The sequence below is a fragment of the Ambystoma mexicanum genome, chromosome 2p (assembly GCF_040938575.1).
Source record: "Ambystoma mexicanum isolate Mex_15411 chromosome 2p, UKY_AmexF1_1, whole genome shotgun sequence".
Classification (NCBI taxonomy): Eukaryota; Metazoa; Chordata; class Amphibia; order Caudata; family Ambystomatidae; genus Ambystoma; species Ambystoma mexicanum.
The window spans coordinates 1,253,598,392-1,253,621,814 of NC_090923.1; the positions used below are offsets into that span (position 1 = coordinate 1,253,598,392).

The 23,423-nt window shown below is 45.2% G+C and overlaps 1 protein-coding gene across 1 annotated transcript in view; it reads right to left on the reverse strand.

Moving 5' to 3' along the window:
- SMURF1 (SMAD specific E3 ubiquitin protein ligase 1) overlaps nt 1–23,423 on the reverse strand; it is a 1,020,511-nt gene that overhangs the window by 858,350 nt on the left and 138,738 nt on the right. The gene's annotated exons all lie outside the window — the stretch shown is intronic.

A 23,423-nucleotide genomic window follows, 5' to 3' on the forward strand; every position in this document is an offset into this window, starting at 1 on the left:
CTACCAGCTGCACCTCCTCAGAGGTATTCTTCCCTTCCTCTCCTTCCCCCAGAAGCTCACTGTCTCCCGAGCCCTGGTTCTCTCAAGGCTGGATTACTGTAACAGCCTCTATCTTAATCTGCCTGCCTCCACTCTCCGCCCTCTGCAACTTATCCAGAACAGAACTGCGAGACTTGTCCTTGGCCTCAAGCCCAGGGACCGTATCTCTCCAGGACTGAAATCTCTTCACTGGCTCCCAGTGGCTGCGAGGATTAAGTTCAAAACCCTCTGCATTGTCCACAAGGCCTTCTGGGGCCTGGGGCCTAAATACCTTCAACTCTCTCTTCCTAAATATCTTCCTTCACGAGCCCTTCGCTCATCCGTCTCCAACTCCCTCATGGTCAGCCGCTTCTCGAAGCAACGAGCTGGGGGTAGATCTCTCTCCGCAGCAGGGGCCTCCCTCTGGAACAGCCTTCCTGCCTCCCTGAAACTTGAGGAGAACCATCTCCGGTTCCGGAAGCAGCTCAAAACCTTCCTCTTCGCTTCTGCCTTCTCTCTCCCTCTCCCCTGCTAAACCTGCTTAACTCCCCACTGAAATTCTGCACTAAACCTGCATCTTGGCCACTCTCAGCGACCTCGGTCCAGGGCCCAGCCACTCTCCACTTGCACTGCCTCCCTGGCTCCCCCTGCACTGTGGGACTGTCACTGTATCCCTACAGCCCCCTTCCTAGCACTTGCTCTGCACTTACCTCGCACTTGCCACCAGCTGGCCCTTTTATTTATTATTTATTATTTTATTACGCTACTTACCGTGTACTGCACTTTCCCCCCCACCTCCCCCCCTGCACTTTCTCCTTTTCCCCTTACCTCTGCACTTGCCCGATCTGAATGACACCTGGCCTAGTAGGATCGTTTGTCTGTCTTCTCCTTGTTTCCCTCCCTCCCTGCCTCGTCGCGCCTTGAAACACTTGTGTATAGGCGCGTTACAAATACCATATCATATCATATCATTCAAAATAAGCAAGCGCCCATAAAGTGCAATTGCATGACATGGAGTACAGACGACTAGGAAATCAGAAGATATTAAACCATGTTGGACACAGGAAATCAAACCAGGCATTTGGTATATGTTCGAATACATATGTAACAGCAGGTGGTTGTTTATTATGCGGTTACATGTATCACATGCTTGTTGCAACACTGTCAATCTCCAAACGTAACCAAACTAAGAATGGAAAACGTTGAGGGGTGAAAAGTTAATTTAGCTGCATTCATTCACGAGTGGGGCCATTTTACAGCTTTCTATGATTTACATCTGCTAGCGTAAAGTGAGGATGCCCAATAAAGCCTACATCAGTAAATCTTTCTGTAGCTCTGCAAATAAAAAGGGACCCACAATGCTACAGAAAATCTTAGACACAACCTCCAAGCATGTTGGTTAATCTTTAGGGCTTTGCACATAGGTTGGCAATAGGACTTAATACTAACGGGAGGTAGTATGTGTCGAGCACATCCATTTAGAAAAGCACTAGAGGCCAACTGGTCCAGGAAACCCGTTTTTCTTTTATATCACAAAGGTCTGCAACCTTTGGCTCTCCGGATGTTTTGGACTACAACTACCATGAGGACTAGTCTACACTGCCAATGAGTGATCATGTGAGTCCATCCAAAATATCTGGAGAGCCAAAGGTTGAAGACCTCTGCTTTATGATGAAGGATTATGTGCCCATACTTAGACACAGTTTGAAGGAGTGGTTAAGTAGTAAACATTTGATCAAAAGGAGCCCTCATCAAAAGTTGAAAGGGATAGGCCGAGCAGTTAGTGGCATGGACTAGGTGAGAGTGAGGGAGCTAGAAGCACTCTCCCTCAAGGTGCCCACCTGCCTGGGATGGCATTATGTGCCCTGCTCCACCAGAGTCTGAATTGGGGTATTGGAGGAGCTACTGGGATTCAGATTACAGTCACAGGAAGGCTTGGTCATCAACTTCACTCACAACGTCCTCTTCCCTGTAACTAAAAACGAATTAAAAGTTCCCAGGAAAGACAGGCGGGATATGGATACAACTTTTAACAGCCGAAATCGGAAACAATGACAGACCTTCCTACTCATTGAAAAATCCATCTCTCCCAGGCTCTGTTCATGCAACAAGCAACTTTTAAACCAAGTGCGGGAAGAAAAGCCTAAATGCCTTGTTTTTAATTAACTCGTTTTTAACTGAAGCATCAATTAGATAGAAAAAACGTCTGATATTTTACATTTAAAAAAAAGGGAGTACATGATAACTTGCAATTCAACTAGACAGATGTACTAGGGTTGCCATCTCAATGGGCATTTTCCCGATATTAGTCACATATCTGGAAAATGCACAGCTGAATCATCTGCAACATTTCAACATTCTACTCATATGTACTTGTTCTTTTAGATTGGGTCAAAACAACAAATTTTGACTGAGAACAACAGTAGAAACCATGGTCAAAGAGACCAAAAATCACAAGGACCCTCCAACTATTGCCCGACCAAGGCGCTTTATGAAATTTGAGAATCTTCCAAAGCTAGATGGTTGAGTACTCACAGCAAGTATCCTGGGACGGAGCTGAAGACAAACCGGCTGGTGGAGAGCAAACTGTTCTTATTACAATGTAGCCCTCCCCCCGAGGCTTAAAGGCATGAAGAAATTAGACATTTCAGTACTATATTGGATTGCTACTGGTTTTAATATTTTAACAGAGCAAGGACATCCATTTCGTATAAGTCATGTCACGATCCTTGGGTAACTACTCCAAAAATTCTCTAGGGCAATCGCTAGCTGTGGAAATAAAGGCCTGATGTGTTATGGCACTTGTTTTACGACCGTAAGACTTACGGTAACAAATTGTGTTTCCTCTGAAGCAAACCAGTAGATCGTTTAGGAGAATCGCTTAATACAATTGCACAAAATGTTAAACTCAAGTACAAACCAAATCTAAAACAGCTTTTTCTACATACTGTGGACCACTTGGGAGAGCCTGAATCACGTTTTAGCGCTCAGTATCTTTCACAGAGGAGAAAATCCCATTTCAAAATCAGTCTGATCCTAGCCAGGGTAGTTTTGCAAGAAAAGCTAGGCACTCTCCTCTGAACAAGAGCGCCACCAGCTACCCCAGACACCTAGCGTCTGCTACACCTCACTAATGACAAACAGGCAGAAATGCGTGTCTGGGATTCTGGTGGTACTGTTGGTCAGAGGAATGTGTCCTGAAAACTTCCTGCAAGACTGCACTCATGGGCAGGATCCTACTGATTTGCAAATGGATTTTCTCCTCTGTGAAATTACCACCAGAACCCGAGACATGAGTTTCTGCCTGCTGGTCATCAATGACTGCAACCCTGCGCATTGTTGGTGCCTGCACCTCGGCTATCCTTCCGCCTGGCCCAGTAATGTCGGGCGCTGTGCGGCGCGAAATCGAGGCTCTGGCCTCAGAGCTTGGTTGCTAGGCACCGAAGCCCCATTTGTTTCCGATACTTCTGCCTGCAGGCGGATACGCCGGCCGCTCGACGAAGGCCAAGACAAAGGCCCTGTTTGCCCCTGGGTCAAGTTCAGCCACGACAAACGTAGGAGAGGGCAGGAGCCCCAGCCCAGCCCCCAAGCACCTGGATGAACCCGACGGCGACGTTGGATGGATCGCTGGATGGATTAAGGGTGAGGAATCCCCGACCACACGGCACATCAGCACCCCTGTGAGACATAATTCTGCCTTTGCCCCATCTGCGCCAGAGTTACCCGCAGCATACCTGCAACCCTGCGCATTGTTGGTGCCTGACCCTCGGCTATCCTTCCGCCTGGCCCAGTAATGTCGGGCGCTGTGCGGCGCGAAAGCGAGGCTCTGGCCTCGGAGCTTGGTTGCTAGGCACCACAGCCCCATTCGTTTCCGATACTTCCGCCGGCAGGCGGATACGCCGGCCGTTCGACGAAGGCCAAGACAAAGGCCCTGTTTGCACCCTGTTCGCACACCTGGAGCGCAAGGGCGAACACCTTCCAGACTTTTTGCCCTATACCTATACAGAGACCTCTGCCCGTGCCCTACACCTTCCAGGCATAACAAGGTATTATTCCTCGCCATCTTAAACATTTACACCAGCTTCTCCGCCCACAACACTATGGTGTCTCCCTGCCACACGCCACGTGACAAAGTCTCCACAGAATATTGCTATACCCGTCACCCACTGTAACTATTAACATCTATGAAATTCCATGTACCACGTAGGGCTATGTACCAAGATCTGACCGTTTGTTGTGCACGTATTAACTATACCGCAATACTTTGACAAATGGTGTTAACCGTACTGCACGACTTGTGTCCTAGCCCATTGAGTTCCAAATTGTACTTAGCTTAGTGTATTGTGTACTACTCGGACGGCAAAGCTGATCCTTTTGATTCTATTGCTCACATGCGCCACCCACAGTATTTCACTCAACTGTCTCCATTTAAACCCAAGTGTCAACTGTTGCATTCCAGGCATTGCTCCTATGTGATACCCAATGTATACTAGCATTGTATGCCATCGAATTATCCCCACTCTGGCTCCCATTGCTAAATTTGAATTTAGGTGTGCCTTGTTTATACTTTTGAACTAGCCCAAACTAATGCTCATCACGTCTCAGCCAATTTTGCACCTTTCTCCGTGCATCTTAGCCTAGTCTAACCCAGTGATTTGCTCGTGCTTCGCGCCTAACTGCTATCAATGGGAACAGCCGACTGTATGTTGATTATGCCCTATTTGTCAAATTTCGCTTCTAGGTTGCAGCATATTTGTGCCTTGCAAATTGCCCAGCATCAGTAAGCTCAGGCTAAATTGCCCACTATCATAACAGAATGCAGGCACTGCTAACTTTAACTATGTTCCCATTCTGCATTATACCATCTGCCACCCCCTGCACTAAAGGTCACTACATTAAGCTTGGCGAAGGGTTAGGTAGACCGATGTCCTCGCCACCACCCTATCCCCTGCCCTACACCATTCCTTCCCACACTACCCCCTTTTCCCACACCTATCACGACCGAACTACATCCAGCCTCCACTATGTGCACTACACGCGATAAGTTGACCCTGTGCCTATAGCCTCAACCGCCTCCCCTCCCAACATCTCTAAGCGCAACGAGAGACTAACCAGCAGACTGCCGTCCAGCAGGCACTCAGCAGTAGAATATACCCATAAGCTCATACGTTTAGTTCACACCAGTTGCACTGATAATAATCGTAGGCGCATTAAGGAAAGATGTACAGCCCCATGGAACAACCTAGGGGACATTAGCCCGAGTCCACCAACGAAGGACCCACAAATACACCCCACTAAGGGAGCATTACTCAATGTCAGGTCACTGGTAGCACACGCAACTATTGTGAACAACAATCTTGACTTCCTTGTAATAACAGAAACCTGGCTGCATGAGGCAGCAGGCCCTTCTATTGCCCTAGCTGTCCGAGATAACTATTCCATTCTCCGTGCAGACAGACCCATGGCTCGCGAAGGAGGAATAGCCATAATCTTCTAAGCCACTCTCAATATAAGACTAGCCTCCCCTTCGTTGCTGGCATCATGTGAACTCCTTTCAGTGAAGTTCCAAACCTCACCCAACAGCACTATCACACTACAAATCATTTACAGGCCTCCAGGACCCCCTGGGTCCTTTGAAGAGGATATCACAGCCTTAGCAGCCGACACCACCAAACCCACAGCGCAAAATATTTTTAGGAGATTTCAACCTCGGTTATAAGGACGCCAGCGACCCACACGCCACCTCTCTAGCCTCTGCACTACTAGAACAGGGCTATACTCAAATTAGCACCACATCTACCCAGGCAAAAGGAAGGATACTTGATTGGGTTGCAGTTCTCAACTGCACCATCACCCTACTTGATCCAACACCACTAGTATGGTCTGACCACCACCTTATCACCTTTGAATTGCTCATCAACAACTTGGAAAAGAAAAAGCCCATTATTGCTCCCCCCTGCCTCACAAGGAATAAACGTAACATCACAGCAGATGCTCTAGTTCCTTTGGTAGCCCCTATGCTCAATGCCCTACCGGACTCCAACGATCCCAACACTCTAATCAACATTTGCAACGAGACCATGACTAAAGCCATTGATGCTATGGCCCCGCTAAAACTACGAAAAAGCAAACCTAAAGCCCATCTTAACTCGTGGCTCACTCCAGAGCTAAAAATACTCCGTACTGAAAAAAGAAAATGGGAATCACGCCGAAATTCATCCCCTACACCTGAAAACAAAACTAACCTTGCCATTATCACTGCCACTTACAAAAGGAAGATAATCCAGGCCAAAAAAGAAACCTATAATGACAGAATAGCCCAAGCCAGCTCCAGTGCCAAAGAATTATTCAACATTCTAAGAAAACTAGAGAACCTCAACCCACTGCCAGATACATGCACTAAGGATAAAGCCTGGTGTAACAGCATTCAGAATGCCCTCTCCAATAAAATTAAAGGACTGCAGACCAAAATAGCTGACAAAAGATCCCAACTAACAGTCATTACACCAGCACCTACCCCTACCCCTCAGATTAACTCAGGTTTCACATTCAAAAAAGTCACCATTCCTGAAGTCCACAAAATCATTGCATCTCTTAAACCATCTAACTGTAAGGGCGATAGCTGCCCAGCCCGGATTATAAAAGATGCCGCCAGAGACCTTGTCCCATTCATCACTAAAACTTGTAAACTTCTTCTCTAACAACGCCGTCCCTAGTAACCTCAAACAGTCTTGGGTTCTACCACTATTAAAAAAACAGACCCTTGACCCGGCTATACCGACTAACTACAGACCAATTACGACATTCCCCTTTCTACTGAAAATCTTGGACAGAATAGCCTACTTGCAAATACAAGACTATCTTGTAGCTCACAAATTACTTGGTACCCGGCAATCTGGCTTCAGACCCCAGCATGGAACTGAAATCGCACTTGTCGACCTCAAAAGCCAGATCGATTTATTAAAAGACAAAGGAAAGATGGCCATCCTACTTCTACTCGACCTCTCTGCGGCCTTTGATCTGGTGGATCACTCCATACTTTGTAACCACCTATCCTCAGCGGCCCATTTCTCCAGTTCCGCAGTTGCCTGGATCCAATCTTTCCTCGCTAACAGAACTAAGCACGTGTTCTCACCCTCAACAGCTGCTGACCCCATCCCTATCAACTGCGGAGTCACCTCAAGGATCCTGCGTCTCGCCCACTTTGTACAACATTTTTACAAAGCCACTTTTCGACAAACTGGACCCTCTGGGTGTCACCTACACAAATTATGCAGACGACACCCAGATAGTCCTACTCCTTTCAGGAACCTACGATATAGACGTTGCGCGGATTAACGAAGTCTACATCAACATTCTGGCATGGATGGCCACACATGGCCGCTGCCTGAATGATCAGACAGAATGACTCCTAGTCGGATCATCTAATAACCTTCTCAAACTAAGTCCTCACTACACAAATATCCTCATCGATGGAAACAGTATACCCATTGCCAAACATGTAAAAACATTAGGTTTCTACCTTGATGCCAAGTCTAACCTAATTAAGCAGATCAACATGACCTCGTCAGCCACAGCCTACACAGGCAAGTTGATCAGAGCCTGTAGTCCTTTACTATCCCCCACCCAGTTGCCTTATTCTGGCGAGAGCGCTCATACAATCTAAATTGTATTATTGCAACAGCCTTTATCTAGGAGCAAACAAAACCATCTTAAATAAACTCCAGATCATGAAAAATAACGCACTCAGCGCAGCGTTGAACATTCCCAAAAGAGAGCACATATCAGAAACCAGAAAGCACTACAGGTGGCTCTCTATACATGACAAAATTGACCTAAAAACTATCTGCCTTACTCAAAGCGCTTAACCACCAAGCCCCCCTGCCCCCCTATCTCACAGATAAATGTTCATGGAAGGTTCTCAATAGAATCACTAGATCATCCAACATACCATGTCTGGCGGTGCCCAGATACAATCTAAAAAGAGCTGGAGGCTCCAGCTTCCCGATACTAGCCACCCAGCTCTGGAACACCCTCCCTCAGAATATTCAGACTATACAAACCAACAAATTCAGAAGCCATGTCATCATATAGATACTCAACAAAACATAAACTGACAGCTCTTGATACCACTGACCGTTAGGAGGTCTGTATAGCTAGTATGTGCTAGCCATCCTGTACTACTGCCCCCAAACCAGTTCTCCCAGCAGTCAATTCACAACAACTACTGAGGAAACCGGGAAAGGGGAAGTGGATAAAATAACAAATGGTCAGGATTCCTCCCCCAATAACCTTAAACTTCAGGATGCCTCAGAATTCAGGCAAACCTACAATAAATACATCTCTGGTTAAACATCCATTTAAAGATACCTTAGCACTTCACTAAAATACATTTCTCCCTCAGTCCTCGGATTACCTTACTGCCTCCGCCCTAAGCCTGAAGGCAACTCAATGCAAATGAAGGGTGTTCTTGTAGGACTGCTGCTCAGATCTCAACTGCTGCTTCAATTCTGCTGATTCTCTTCTGTTATTGCTTTACTCTTGCTTTGCTTGCTTACTGGTAAATATATAAAATCTCTGCCGTTACAATCTAATTTTTAAACTAAAGGTCTGTTCCCTTAGTGAAGAGTTCTTCCTAAATCCTTTCTTAATGTGCCCCCAGTGCTCTAATCCAGGTACCAGGGTTCTGTTGCGTTATCTGAAGTTTCATCAGACTAGAATCTGATTTGCAAAAGTCCAGAGTTCGTAGTGCAGCGCTGCCGCGCTTCACTTAAACTGCTTTCAAGAAATTCACGCTTGAAATCTTACTGTACATTCATTGCGCCAGTATTAAGTTTGTCAGTTTGTTCATAAACTAAAAAATTCTTAAAATAATGTACATGCAACTTCCGGTTCTTGTTAATGCTTTAAAGGACATTTCCTAAGAACATAACTTCTTTTAAAGCTTCAGTCACTTATCTGAATTTAGGTTCTCTGGCAATTCGTGGTGGTTGGCTTCAAAATGGGTATTTTCCTGGTTTCTCTATGTTTTTACTGGAACTAATCAAAGCTGTGACCTCTTTTGAGCAGATCTTGAATGAAAGTTAGTTTAGAACCGCTCATGAGGTTCCAAACTGCATCACAATAGTCTCTAAACAAATCACTGCTGTGCAGGAAACTCTTTCTTGAACTGGTAGCTGGCAGATAGTGTTAAGGAAAATTGCATTCACAGCCAATCCAACCCCAGTAGCAGCTATAACCACCTATACTAAAACCTCCTGTTTCCTGGGGACCTGACACCCAAACCATGTGTATGTTCCCAGACTTTCCACTCCCAATACAGCATGAGTGCCAACAATTCACTGTTGTAAAGAAAATGCTCAGTGAGCGCAATATATAATATGCTATGTTTCCAGCACGACTGAAGCTCCAATTTCGGGGTAAACAATGTTTTCACAATTCCGGGCGAAGCAGTGAAATTCATTGAGGCTCAGATCCCCATTGCCAATCCAGTGGAGGGGGATATACCAGACTGAAAGTTCTCACTTCCCAGTGTCGAGAATAGCAATCTCAGGTTTAACACATGTCAGTAGTAGTAGACCATGCAAACCCGCTGCCCTTTATCCCACGTGTAAAAGATGGGTCATCCTTAGGGAATTGTAAGTGTTGTGCAGCAACAGTAAGCCTCATTGCAGTTGCTTTGTTGAAATTGAGGGCAGTACACCCCCCTGGGCCCTGATGGTACGAGGGGGTAATTGAGGGGGGGGAGGGAGGGTTTGTACACTGCAAGTTTGTGGGGGGCGGTGGGGCATGTGGGAAACTGGCCGGGTGTTATAGAGGGCCTAAAAGTAAGGTTGTGCTGTTACTTTAAATGATTTCAATTGAGTACTCACAGTGTTCCTGGGTTGCACTTCTATCTGGACTATTAATAAACAGTGTATATTGTGGGACAATACATATGCTATGTCACAACAGCTGAAAATAATGTGTTGAAATGTCCACGGGCTGGGGAATTTTACTAAAACACAAGGTGATGTCCTATGCACAGAGATACAAGGCAAATGTCCTACTCCTGCAGGAGACCCATGACAAAAGAGAATATGTAGTAATATTGCCCCCACATGGGGAAAGAATAGATATTTTACCTCCCACTCTTCGCAGAGGAGTTCTGATACTTATGAATAAGACTTTAAAATTTGTGGAGAAGAAAAGATCACATTGACCCGAAGGGAAGGTACGTGTTAGTTCATTATGTCCTAGAAGGAACCGAGCTGGTGCCAGCAAACACTTATTGCCCAAACACAGACTCCCCCTGAGTTTTTTTACCTTATTGGAGGGATCATATCAGGTTACTGCAGAATACCTGTAGTATGGTTGGGGGACATGAATGGGATTTTAGATTATACACTAGACAGAACAAATGTTGCTCCAGCCCAGAGCTGTTCAACGCCTACTGTCCCTTACACAAACAATAGCATTGTGTGATGCGTGGCGCACGGCACACCCACAGACGAGAGAATATACCAGTTATTCCTCAGTGCACGATAGGTCTTCCCAGATCGATATATTCCTGATATCAACTCACTAATGGGGAAAATATTGGACGTCGACATAAAAAAATCATACATTGTCAGATCACTCCCCGGTGACAATGAGATTGGGCAGAAGTAACAGGTTGCGCTTGGACATTTAAATCAGAAGTGTTAAAGGATAGTCTTCAAAGCGGAGATTAAGGTTGACATGGAGACCTTTTTCAACTGTAATGCAGTCGATGCCACCTCCCTCGGTACTAGGCGACAGGTCGGTATCTGGTGCTATCAAAGGAAGTTGGAGCCCTCACAAGTATTAGGTGGGACCTGGAGAAATGCTAGAGATCGAGATTGAATGTTCCCGTTCCCCAAATTCCCAGCTGCTGCTACAAATTCGGTTGGAAATGGAAAAATTTGAGGCACACGCTCAAAAAGGAAATTCGCTACTTCTCCTGCCCACAGGTGGCCAGAAAATACAGGGAAGGGGACAGGCCACGTACAACACTGGCAAGACTAATTCAGTCAGAGAGGGTGGACCCAGGTGGATTGTATTCTGGATGAACGGGGTAATACTAAATGGACAGATGCAGAGGTGGTGGTGATATTCCATGACTTACCAAACCCTATATACTGCAGCACCCTCACATGGGGAACAGACCATTCATTCATTGCTAGAAAATAATCCCACTATCACGCCTTAACGCTCAGACAAGGGAAAGTCTCAAGGCCCCCCCCATCACGCTAGAAGAAATGGCGGTAATTATGAGCTTGCCCAAGGGGAAAGCTCCAGGCCCAGATGGTCTCACTACAGAGTTCCATCGGGAATATGCGACAGTTGGGGCACCCAATTTCCTCGGGGTATGGGACGAATTGCTTCGCAATTCTCTTCTGGCTGAATCACTTTGGGAGGCTGTGATCACAATACTCCTACAACCAGACACGCCTGGCAATGAATGTGGCTCTTATAGGCCCCTTTTGCTCCTGAACTGTGACACCAAAATCTTGGCTAAGGTGCCGACTAACCACCTCCTCCCATTGATGCCACATCTTGTCGATTGCAATCAAGCTGCGTTCATTCCTGGAGGATCTACGGCCCTCGATATCAGGCAGCCGTTTGACATTATGGCTAGAACAGACTGAGACCAACGCGGTCGCAGTGACTATTGATGCCCAAAAGGCCTTTGATACGGTTTCGTGGGAATATTTACTGGTGGTGCTAAAGAAGATGGGATTGGTCAGAACATGTTGCAATATATTAAATTACTATATACACAGCCACTGGCCTGAGTGCTAGTTAACTCATGCTTATCTGAACAGCTCCAACAGGGAAGAGGCAATCAGCAAGGTTGTTCCCTCTCCCCCTGATTCTTTTTGCCATCAAACCCATGGTAGACTATCAGAGAGCACCATGGACGACGTGGTAGCCGCTTGACTCGTTCTCCCGAAATAATATCCCTATATGCTGACAATATGATGTATGCTGGACCCTTAAATAAATCTGAACGCTATCCTTCACACTAACAAACGCATTGGGGAATTCTCCGGCTTCACCATTCATTTTTCTATAACAGATTTTTCTGCTTACAGATAATCCACACATATGCCGCAGTGCCTTTCCACTCCGGTGGTCCCACAAACACATAAAATCATTAAATATCTAGGTGTGATGCTATCCAGAACACGCACCTCCTTACTATGTGACAATGATGACGCAGCCTTGACCTATGTGGAAAACAAACTCAATAGTTGAAAATCTTGCCCACTCTCCACCGTGGCCAAACTTTCCATGATCAAAACGATAATGCTACCTAAGATTTTATATGTTCATTAATGTCCCAGTATGGCCGGGGAAGTCTTTTTCTGCCAGTGCAAGGTGTATTTGAACAATTCATGTGGCACTCTGGAGCAGTCCAGAAGAGGTGGGTGGAGATGACCTTCCGATATGAGAAGGGAGTTTTCTTTAGCGCCCCCCTCCCAAACTGGAACTATATTGGATAACTGCCCAGGCCGAATTGTCCTCATTCTGGTATGTGTTGGTACAATCTCCACCTCATGTTAAGCTAGAAACATTAGCAGCGGGATGCTCAGATTTCAGGACCTTGACACGGGACCAATCCTACAGAGATAATTGCCCATATGATCCAGCGCTTCCACGATAAAAGCTTGGGGCCAATTTTTGCACTTACTGGGGCCAACAGCCCATATTATCGATGGCTCCCGCTGTGGAGGTTCCCCGAACGAGGACCAATGTGGGACAGAACACTAAGACGAGGTGGGAGGCCTTGGGCTATAGGGCACTGGCAGATTTATACACTGAAGGGAAATTCCTCACCCCTACTACATGGAAGCCTGGGCATGGGGGTACGAGAGGGGAGCGACTTCAATACTACAGGATCCGCTCGGCAGTGGCAGAAATCTGTGGCTGTTCCACTTACATAAAACTGATCATCTGTGTATAAATTATATTTGCTTGATCCTATAAGCTCTCGGATGCAGTCGCCAAATTGCCAATAAAATACAAGATAAAATAAATATGCAAATCACCACAGTGTCAACCCTTCATCAATTAACATTGTCACTCCATCTATAAAAGCATGTTCTGCTAAGTCCACTGGGTACCAACATAAATTTAACAGAACGAATTGCCCAAAGCCCGGATATACATTCACATTCCACAAGATGCTACCAACCTGAATAAATTAATTTGGGAGACTCCAAGATTCAACCTGAAAACCGTTCCATGTTTTAGCTGCAAACATGAGACCCGATTTAGGTCAACCTTTTTCCCCCCCTTTATGGCCCGATTCAGTAGGATAGTGTAACCATCCATGACTGGGAGCTGTCTTAAAGTTGCCTGAAATATAAATATATCACTAAGGTTTATATAAACAATAGGAGCCCCTGGTGTTCCAGTAGCTCATATGGAAACTTGATGTAGTGGAGCATAGATCTAGTACATTTTTCCTTGAACCACCAATTAAAGCTCCAGCCAACCAAGACCAATTGTCCTCTCTGACCTTCAATTGACTTTGGGTGGAACCTTCTTCGACTCTACTGAACCCCGGGTTAGCTCCTGCACACGTAATTTTCATAGGGCCATGATTAAAATTTGCTGCACTTACCTCAGCAGTTATTTGCAGGGTTAAAACCTTCAATTAAAGTGTCTGGGACCTTGGTTAAATCAAAACCTTCAGATAAAACCATGACTGCATTTTCTAAAAATCACAAATCTAATTTAAAGTAACGCTATATGTAAAAACACCTGATCTAAACGCTTATCACAAAATTCAATTTACATGATATCTCTGGACCGAATGAGGCCGCACACAGGGATAGTCAAACAACATCACCACATTTGCTCTGTTCAAAGTCAATACAGTCTTACAGGTGGGTAATTCTTCCAAAAGTAAACCCGTGTCTTGGGGCTGATATTTAGCATTGATCGATTCCCAGAGGCGTGTCTATAAAGTGACATTTGTTCCAAATTGATTTAATTGGGTCCTCCTTTGCTGTAATGTAGGCAAGGCAGGAGCCAATCCATCATATCCAACAAGCTTCCCACCCTATATATTATTATTCAAGTCTGTTCCTTCTACAATGACTCCGTGTTTAGTCCTTCTTAAACCAAGATGCAGCACTATTGATCATTTTACAGCTTCTTTGAATCTTTTGATTAAAATTCAAAAGTTCATTTGAATCTTACAGATGTACCTTGTAGTAACAGTTCAGCAAATATATAGACCTAGTTTGGGGGGACAGGGCGCAGGAAAGTCAAGTCATGGAAGACACCATAAAGAAAAATATGTAAAACTTTCTACATGTAAATTATTAAACTGGTTGCAAATGTTCAGGTTTGTAATACAAACTGCCTATAGCTCCTAGTAAAATATCATGGAGTCAAAATTCATGACGTGGACTTTGTCTTGTTGGCACTTTGCAGTTCATCAATATTTTTTTGCCAACAGCCAAAGCAAAGGATCCATTGGGAAATATTTTATTTTTATTCAGATTGAGCCTAGAAGGAATGTACATTATATCCCAAATACCAGATCTATTTGCTGGAAAAACTCTCCTCTGTGTTCAAATACACAAAACCAAAATAGGAGTGTAGGTGCCCATCTACATGTAACATGTCCAGCAGCCACCATTAACTAAAAACTGAGGTAGACACGTGTGCAAAATACCAAAATGTATATTATTTTGAATTTCACAAGGCAAATGCAATCCAATCTCCATATGCAGTGGTTTTCAGCAAACTATCAGATTCCCAAGTTCCAGCTTTTCTGGGTAGAACTATGAATCCAAGCATTTGGTGAAATGAGCCCATGTATGGTGGGTGCAGAGATGCAACATGTAAGAGTCCATAAACTGTACCAGAATCTGGGGTTAATGCACATTGTTCCATGTGATTTCATTAAGAAGATCTGGACAAATCCATCAAATGTGTTTTCTCTTTTAAGCCCTTTGCCCCCCACCTTAATTAAACCCTTAACCAACCACCCACATATATTTGCGGGCATATTTGGGCCAAAACATTTAATGGATTTGTCTTTGACAAAATCTCCTGTGATGAGACCTCCTTATCCCAAAAACACCAAGAAAGGAAAGGAAACAACTACGAAAGCAAAGCAATGTACCTTTTACTCTCCCTCAGCTTGTACATAGGCCTCACGGAACCAAACGTTTCTATAGAGCATTACCAATACATCTTTCTGTAAGTATATACATGCCTGGTCAAGATTTCAAATAATTCATCAACTATTGGTGTAATCTACTGCCAGCACAAACTTCCACTCTGGGCACATACTGAATTAGTAAAGTTGTTTTAACGTGCAATGTTACTAGGATATTTTTGTATTTGTTTGGGTTTTATATAGTGCTTTAAAACAAAGCACTGTGCATAAGGTCAAAACGGTACAATACAATAAACATAAGGAAACAGACATCTGCATTTACATTGCTAACCAGAATGGAGTAGGCGAGACCTCAAAGAGTCTCGGAATGTAGAGTAGAAAGAAAGAGGAAGAGCATTCCAGTGTAGAGGAGCAAGCCAGGAGAATGATTGAAAGTGAGAATGTGCCAGGGAGAACGATGGAACAACAAGAAGAAAATGGCAAGAAGAATGAAGCGAGCCAGAGGGGGTATAAAATTCAACAAGAGAAGCAAGATATTCAGGTGAAAGACCAGAGAGAGATTTGGATAGACTGACAAGTCAGGCAACAGCCCCATTTTTTAAGAAATCATTTGTTTGCATCCTAGGAATAGTACAAATGTCAACACTGCAATCAGAGGAGACAATAGTCAACATCAGAAAACCCAACCCCACCTCCAAACCCCCTTAGCTTACACTTATTTGCATGAGTTTCATATGAGTCGTTGGCCGATTGCCTATCCAATAACTATTCTGCAAAAAGAGGGATTATACCAACAGATGCTAGTACAAACCTTAGTTCCAAAGTTTCCCCATAATGCAAACTATCTGGCTTCATTTGTTCTGAGCTATACGTAAATCCACCTTAGGCCCATTTAAATCTGCAAAAAAATTAAAAAGTGCAGGGACAACCATTTGTGATAGTAAAATAAAAAATGTTGTGGCATTAACATTTGCTCCGGAGTCAATTCTCCCTGAACAGAAGTTAAAAAGTAAGAATTTGGGCTATAAAAAAAAAAAATAAGTTACACTGCAATTCCTTATCAAAGTTCCTACTGTTTGTAATCCTGTACACCAAGTTCTTTATATTGCTTCGACAAGATACTCCATGAGCAATAGTGGAGTTGGGGGACAAAGGCATTAGTGGGGAATATCTGAATCGATTTACTGATATTTGAGCTCTGGCATCCCAATTAAGTGTTGATTAGGCTTACATTTCAAAACCAGCTTTTCCAAGAACAAAGTATTGCTGGCCCACACATTCGTCTGTAGGTTTTGATGCATACATCTAAATCTTTATTGAAAGCACTCTATGCCAATTCTAAGATGGTTGTTTGGTAGAATTCTACTGGAAGTCCATAAAGGACTTGTTTGAGTAAGTGAACTGGGATATATCCTCAATCGCTTTACCAATCATTGTAGTTTCTATATGTTGGGGGTTTTCCGTAGTTTAATATCTACAAGAAATTATCAATGCTGTAGTCAGTTGAGGGGGTGTTCGCCTAGGAGCACTTTATAGTATCCCCTTAACGTGGATTGCTTTTAGAACATTGACTAATATCGCACCCGACGGGTCAATGAGTGAACATACCTTTTGATACACTTTTCTTAAGCTTGTTTGCTAATCTACCTGCATATTCCCCCCATTTTCTTAAAAATGCCTACATAGGGCTGAAGAGGTCCTTTTCTGCTTGTATCTCTAGAAAAGAGTTGTGCATCTTCATTTTTATTAAAGGCACTATGTACTATTTTGAATCGGTTTATTAAACCTTCAGATAATTTTCTAAGGTCATTAGTTCAGTCCTACAGCACTGATTAGCTGGTGTAGGGGAGAGTTGGTCCAAGGGACCCCCCTTGCCTACATCCCTTCCCCAGGTGAGGGCCATGGCTCATTGGGCGTCCCCTCATACCACCAAGGCCCAGGTGGTGGAGGGCTCACCTGCTGAAGACATTGCCCACACGTATTGAATTTAGCTAGGCCTCGGAAACCATTTTGTCTAATAAAGATGGTGTGAGCTCAGCGCACTGTAGCGCGGCCCCCACCCTCGGAGAGTTTCAATTATCCCTGTTGCCGCAGCGCCCTGGCAGATCCGCTGTGAGCCCGTTCCCACGAACAAGACGGACATGAGCTAGCGTAAGATACTAACACTAACATTTCACCTTCCGCAGTGTATCACTGCTCCCAGCATGACCCGGCCAGCGAGGCCTGGGTGATGAAGAGAACTGTAAAATGGTCATCGGATGAAAGCACAAAAGTCCCCAAATACTAATGCCAAAACTACTTGTAATACGCGCATTCTCTTCACAAAACTTCTTCTATTAAAGAAACCTGTAAAAATGTGTAATTATGGTAGAACGCATGTTCACATGACACCAGCAATGAAGGACCCACACCCCTGCAGTTGTGTGCAAATAATAAAAAGCGTTCCGGGGGACTATTCGTTATATGTATCATTGAAAAGCTTACACTCCACGGTCCCGCGCCATAACCGAATTAATGCTGCTAGAGTACAAGGGAAGACAAGTGTAATCATACAGAGGGCTCATGTGAAGGACGCGCGAGAATGCACCTGTCATGTGTGTATGTCTAAGCCCTTATGTGCCACTACCGCCACGCACGGTGGCGGGTCTGTTTCTTTGTGCTCCACCAACCGCACTACTACCTCACTTACTGCAAATGTATATGCATATAACTAAATGCTGTAGTTGTTAAAACAGTGTACAAATAAGGTGCTCAGACTGGCTATATTTGAGAGACATTTAGCAAAGTTGAAATGTATGCTTTCGAGTGATCCAAATGAGTATTATAGAGTGTTCAAATGTTTGTACCTAAAGTCAGCAACAGACGAGGAAGATAGCTTTGTGAATATGTGCAAGGCCATTCCCCCTCCCACCCTGCGAAGACTGCCAAACGAGAGAGCAGAGGCCCGCGCTGCGCTGCTCCACCTCCCCCAACCAGGCTGGAGCCGCTTCAAAGATTTGTAGTCCCCTCTGCAGCACCCAAGGCCACGGCCCGCCACCTGCATTATTTACAGCATAGCAGTAAACCTCTGCCTGAATACACAAATCCAAAGGCGCCCCCTCTTAAACCCCACAACCCACCGGACCACCTTAGACTTATGGCCCTGTGCAATTAGGATACCCAATACTGTGGCAACATACAGCAGCCCATTCATAACGACTTCTAACAAGACAGAGAGGCATGTACCGCCCGTCCCATGCCCTGAGACTTAGCCCCTCGACCTATGGTACCGGCCAACAGGACACTGGTAACCATGCACTGATGAATGACCATCAGACCCCTCACAAGGTGCATTCCTCCTGTGTTGCATTAACCTGTAGAATAACCTATTGAAAGATTTACTAAAGAAGATAATATTGCAATAACTGAATGACTGCGGTGTGCATGGCCTAGGGCAAATAAGTCAGGAAAAGACATTCATCTCTGACACTGGCCACAATGGCACAACACCACCGCCCGGATGAACTCAGCCGACCCGCCAGGCCCAGCCCAACCCACGAGGCTGACCAGTGACGTCCTCCAGCCAAGGCCAACCACATCGCAGCAGCGCCTATAGCTAGTCATCACCACCCAATCCCATTGAACTTGTGCCCCTTATAGTATGTAGGTTCTGATGACGTGTTTTGTAAATATATACGCCTGTCTTTGCTATTGTCAGACAGAGCGCTCTCGGAGTTTGCAGAGTTCTTTGCATGCCCTATTCTGATTGATAAACTCCCATTTAAGCTCACCCGCACTCTGTCTTGGCTTTATTCCCAACTTGGGAGAGTCCTTCATTGTCTCTCATTGCGGGGAGGATCGTGCTGGTTGGGGACGCTTGCCTTCACTGGTGCGAGGAAATGTATACGTTTATAAGCTTTGGTTCCATCTAAAAAGAGAGCTGTGCCTTCTATATTTTGCAGATGGATCACCATTAAAGAACGATTTTACGTTCTAGCACCTACCCTTCTTCCTAATGTGCAAATTGAAAATTACATGTGTCCATGCGATCTCAGATCTTTATTTACACAACATCCATTCTGTGGAAATAAAAGAAATGGAGAATGCCTAAATGTGAAGAGGCGCCAGAGTAGTGCATTGCTTAATTCATAAATGTCTCACTAGTTAGAACGAAAAGGGTGTAGCAGCAGGATGCATGCAGTCAATTGCTTCCACGAGAAAGCACCCGATAAATGGTATGTCTGCCACACATCAGGAACATTACCAAGTTGTAAGGCAAGAAAGCATCCTAAACCCACAAACCTGGTTCTGCAGATTTGTACATATCAGAGTAGGCTGGAAGTTTTATATAAATAAAATTTTCAACATTGAAAATATCCCCGACCAGGGTTGGGAAAACCTGGATGAGTAGTTTAGGTATTTTTGTTTTATTGTGAAAAGGTCCATCATTGGATGACCCCCGTAACTAGAAAATCTGTTTAAGTGTATTGGTGTTGAGTTCCCACTTGGTGTTCTGGTATTGACACTCTGCTGAGTGAATCTGCCAGACAATTCTGAACCCCCGGGACGTGTTGTGCTTGAATGGATGTATCCCTCTAAATGCACCAGTCCCAAATGTTTTGTGCTTGGGTGAATAGTTACATTGAAGGAGTTCCTCCCCGCTTGTTGATCTAGAACATTCAGTTGTGTTTTCTGTAGGAGAATGGCCTTTCCCTAAAAGGAGATTTTGGAAGGAAAGCAGTGCAATTATTTTATTGCTAGACAATTTATATGGTATGTACTCTGTTTTGTTGTCCATTTCCCTACTGCGGCAAGAGATGAAGACAATGTGCTCCCCCCATCCTGTCAGTGATGCCTCTGTTATTGTAACTATTGTGATATCTGGGGGTAATGTGTCCCTCTTTTTGATTAAGGGGGGCCTAAGTCAAGAGGGGTTGTGGCGAAGTAAAGAACAAAGAATGTAGGCTTCCCCCCCTGTCTATCACTGGCCTGGTTGTGGACCCAGCACACTTCTTACAGATCACTGCAAATTGTCTGTACATACGAGAGGCACCCAGTATTTTTTGAATTACAAATCCACTTTTTTATTTACGTGGTAAAAAAATAGCATCACATCGCTATTAACAGATGAGAAAAACACCACAAACATTTTGCTTGCCCGTGATGACCGGGGTTGTTAGGTATTGAAGGCATATTAGTTGACCTCATACATTAATGCTTTACAATCACTGCTTTCTGGTGGTGTTAGTAAACAATAGTGACTTAGAATGTGGTCCGGTTGACCTCACATCTGTCTAGTCGACACTACAATGGTGTTTCTTGCACTCAGTGGCTAGTGGGATACTGGTGCATTCTTCAGGACGAGTATAATGGACTTGAGGCTGTCACTTGATGTACCGCTGTATGGGGCATCTAAAGGCAAGTAAAAGACAATATAAAATCAAAAGGCTGGGTGTGTCTCTACAGGGGAAAGATCCTGTGAATAGAGTGCTGGATGATGTCCTACCTGAGCCGTAGCTATTCTGTGTGAAAGGTAAGTGTGGAATCTGGTAAAGATTCCTTGCTTGGAGCACATTCCGTGCGCGAGGTTTGGTAGAATCCTGATTATTTAGGATGTCGTAATCGGCTCGGTGGCTGTAAAACAAAATATGGAATATTCAGTTTGAGAGGCGCGTAGTTGCGCTTCTCTGTCATGTACATCTAATGCCTATGGGGCCGTGATGGTGACTAATGGAGGAAAGCGTGCCATTTCTTGTTGCATGCTTGCGATCGGTGTTTACACTAAGTGCGTAGCACCAAGGTGAAGGGGGAGTCCCTTAGTTTGCCTCTCACCGTGGAGGGTCCGTGTCGGGCTGCGAAATGTGCTCCTTGTGGCTAAAGACTTGGTCATGCTTAGTATGAGCGGCGAACCGCTTCGTGAAAGCATTTTTCCTTACCTGCGTCTGTCGTGGCCACAGCTCACTGAACAAGTCGGCGGTGTCTGTAGTCGCACGCATGCGCAAGATCCATTTGAACTCCCAGTCACTCGTACCTGCGCGCCCGGCAGTCAGGCGCGCATGCGCCAGTGATTAGTGTGTTGATAGTACAGCGCCCTGCTATTTTGGATGCTGTATGCGAGTACGTGCCTGCTCTGAGTACTATACGAATACACATGAGTTTCAACGGTTTGTTGCTATATGGCAGTTGACTTGTATTTAAACATTTGTTACACATCTGTTTACCAATATCTACAAGAAAACGTGGCATATGCTACTCCCATCATAATTACAGTTCTGGTCATTCTGTGACGCCAGGTGCGTGTTGTCTTTTTGCTTCCACTGTACATCATTTTGTAAACGTTTTATCTAGCCTGGTTTGAAGTGTTCAAGTGTTTAGGACTGCCCTCATAAGACTCTCTGCTTAGGCTTGACTATCTTTGAGAACCCTAGACTAACAATTGTAAGGTCTGCCATGGTGTGTGTCCAAAGCACCTCTTGTGCATTCCTTTCTGTTATCAGACAATCGTTTAGATGAACAAGTTACTCACTTACCTGGTGACGTTCTTTCGATGGGATGGTCCGACGACGTATTCCATATCTATGAAAGTAATCACCACAGCTGTGCTGCTTCGGAACATTTTCGGCGTCTGCGTCCTGCGTCGATGAGCCGTCCTCGAGGACCTCCTCCGACGGCATCCAATGTGATAAGTAGGCCACACGACGCCCGTAGCCTCAGTTGTAGTTTTTTCCCCAGAACGTGTGCCACCAGTCTTCTGCCAGTCTGACACACAAAGCCTTGCGGAAACGTAAGCTGTAATCGCATAAGAAATTCTGTAGCGGGGAAGGTAGGGAGCGAACAATAAGGAATACGTCGTCGGACCATCCCATCGAAAGAACGTTACCAGGTAAGAGTAACTTGTTCTTCGAGGGGATTGGGTCCTCTGACGTATTCCATATCTATGACAGAATCCCAAAGCAGTACCAATGCAAGGAGGTGGGAAAAGAATTTAGAAAACAGAAATTTAGCATGCCCAATCAAATTGCGGGGTAAAGGACCGCCTTGACAAAGGCCAGATACTGCCCCCGGATGGAATCGAGGGAATAGTGACGTACAAAAGTATGTACCGAAGCCCAGGTGGCTGCATCACAGATGTTGCGAATAGGAACACCCCTCTACAGGGCAGTAGAGGCAGCCATACCCCTGGTAGAATAGGCCCGTAAGCCGACCGCTGGGTCCTTACCCGCCAAGCGGTAACACTCAGATATAGCCAAAATAATCCAGCGAGACAAAGTCTGTTTCGTCACAGCCTGTCCCAAACGCTTTCCAGCGTAACCAATGAAGAGCTGATCGTCCACTCCGACACGGGACATGCGTGAAATATAAAAGCTTAACGCTCTCCTAGGATCAAGCCTATGGAGTCTCTCCTCTTCCTTACTAGGATGTGGAGGAGGATAAAATGCCGGAAGAACAACCTTCTGGCCTAAATGAAATTCCAACTCCACCTTCGGAAGAAAAGAAGGACGAACTCTAAGGACAACCCTGTCCTTATGAAACACAGTGAAGGGTGGCTTAACTGAAAGTGCCTGTAACTCACTCTGCGAGCGGAAGTGACCGCAACTAAGAATACAGTTTTCAGATTTAACAGTCTCAAAGGACATGAATGCAAAGGCTCAAACGGAGCACCCATCAGAAACTTGAGAACAAGGTTCAAATCCCAACCGGGCACCTGGAAAGGTGACGGAGGGAACACAGTGAGCCCTTTCAGAAACTGAGAAATTAAAGGAATTTCAAAGTAGGAACACTCTTCAGATGAGCGCTTAAATATGGACAGCGCCGCCAGGTAACCTTTGGTACCCACTTGAAGGCCCCTGTGGGCCAAAGAAAGCAAAAAAGACAGAACCATGGGAATTTCACATGCAAAAGGATCCACATTCTTAACCCTGCATCAGTCGCAGAACTTCCTCCAACGGCAAAGGGACTTTGCTGCGGGCCTTCTGGCCGAAAGCAACACCTCCATCACGTCTTCAGGGAGGTCCCAATCCTTATACCTCAACCTTTCAGAAACCAAGCGTGAAGGTTGAGGGACCTGACCTCTGGATGGAGAACCCGACCCCCCTCCCATGAAATCAGTTCGTCTCGGTAGGGAAGACGACGTGGAGGGCAGATGGACAAGTCGAGAAGGGCCGGGTAGCACGTCCTCTGGGCCCACGCCGGAGCAATGAGGATCATCTGGGAACCGAACCTCAGTAACCTCTGCAGTACCTGCAGGAGGACGGGGACTGGAGGAAACGCGTACAGCAGTGGG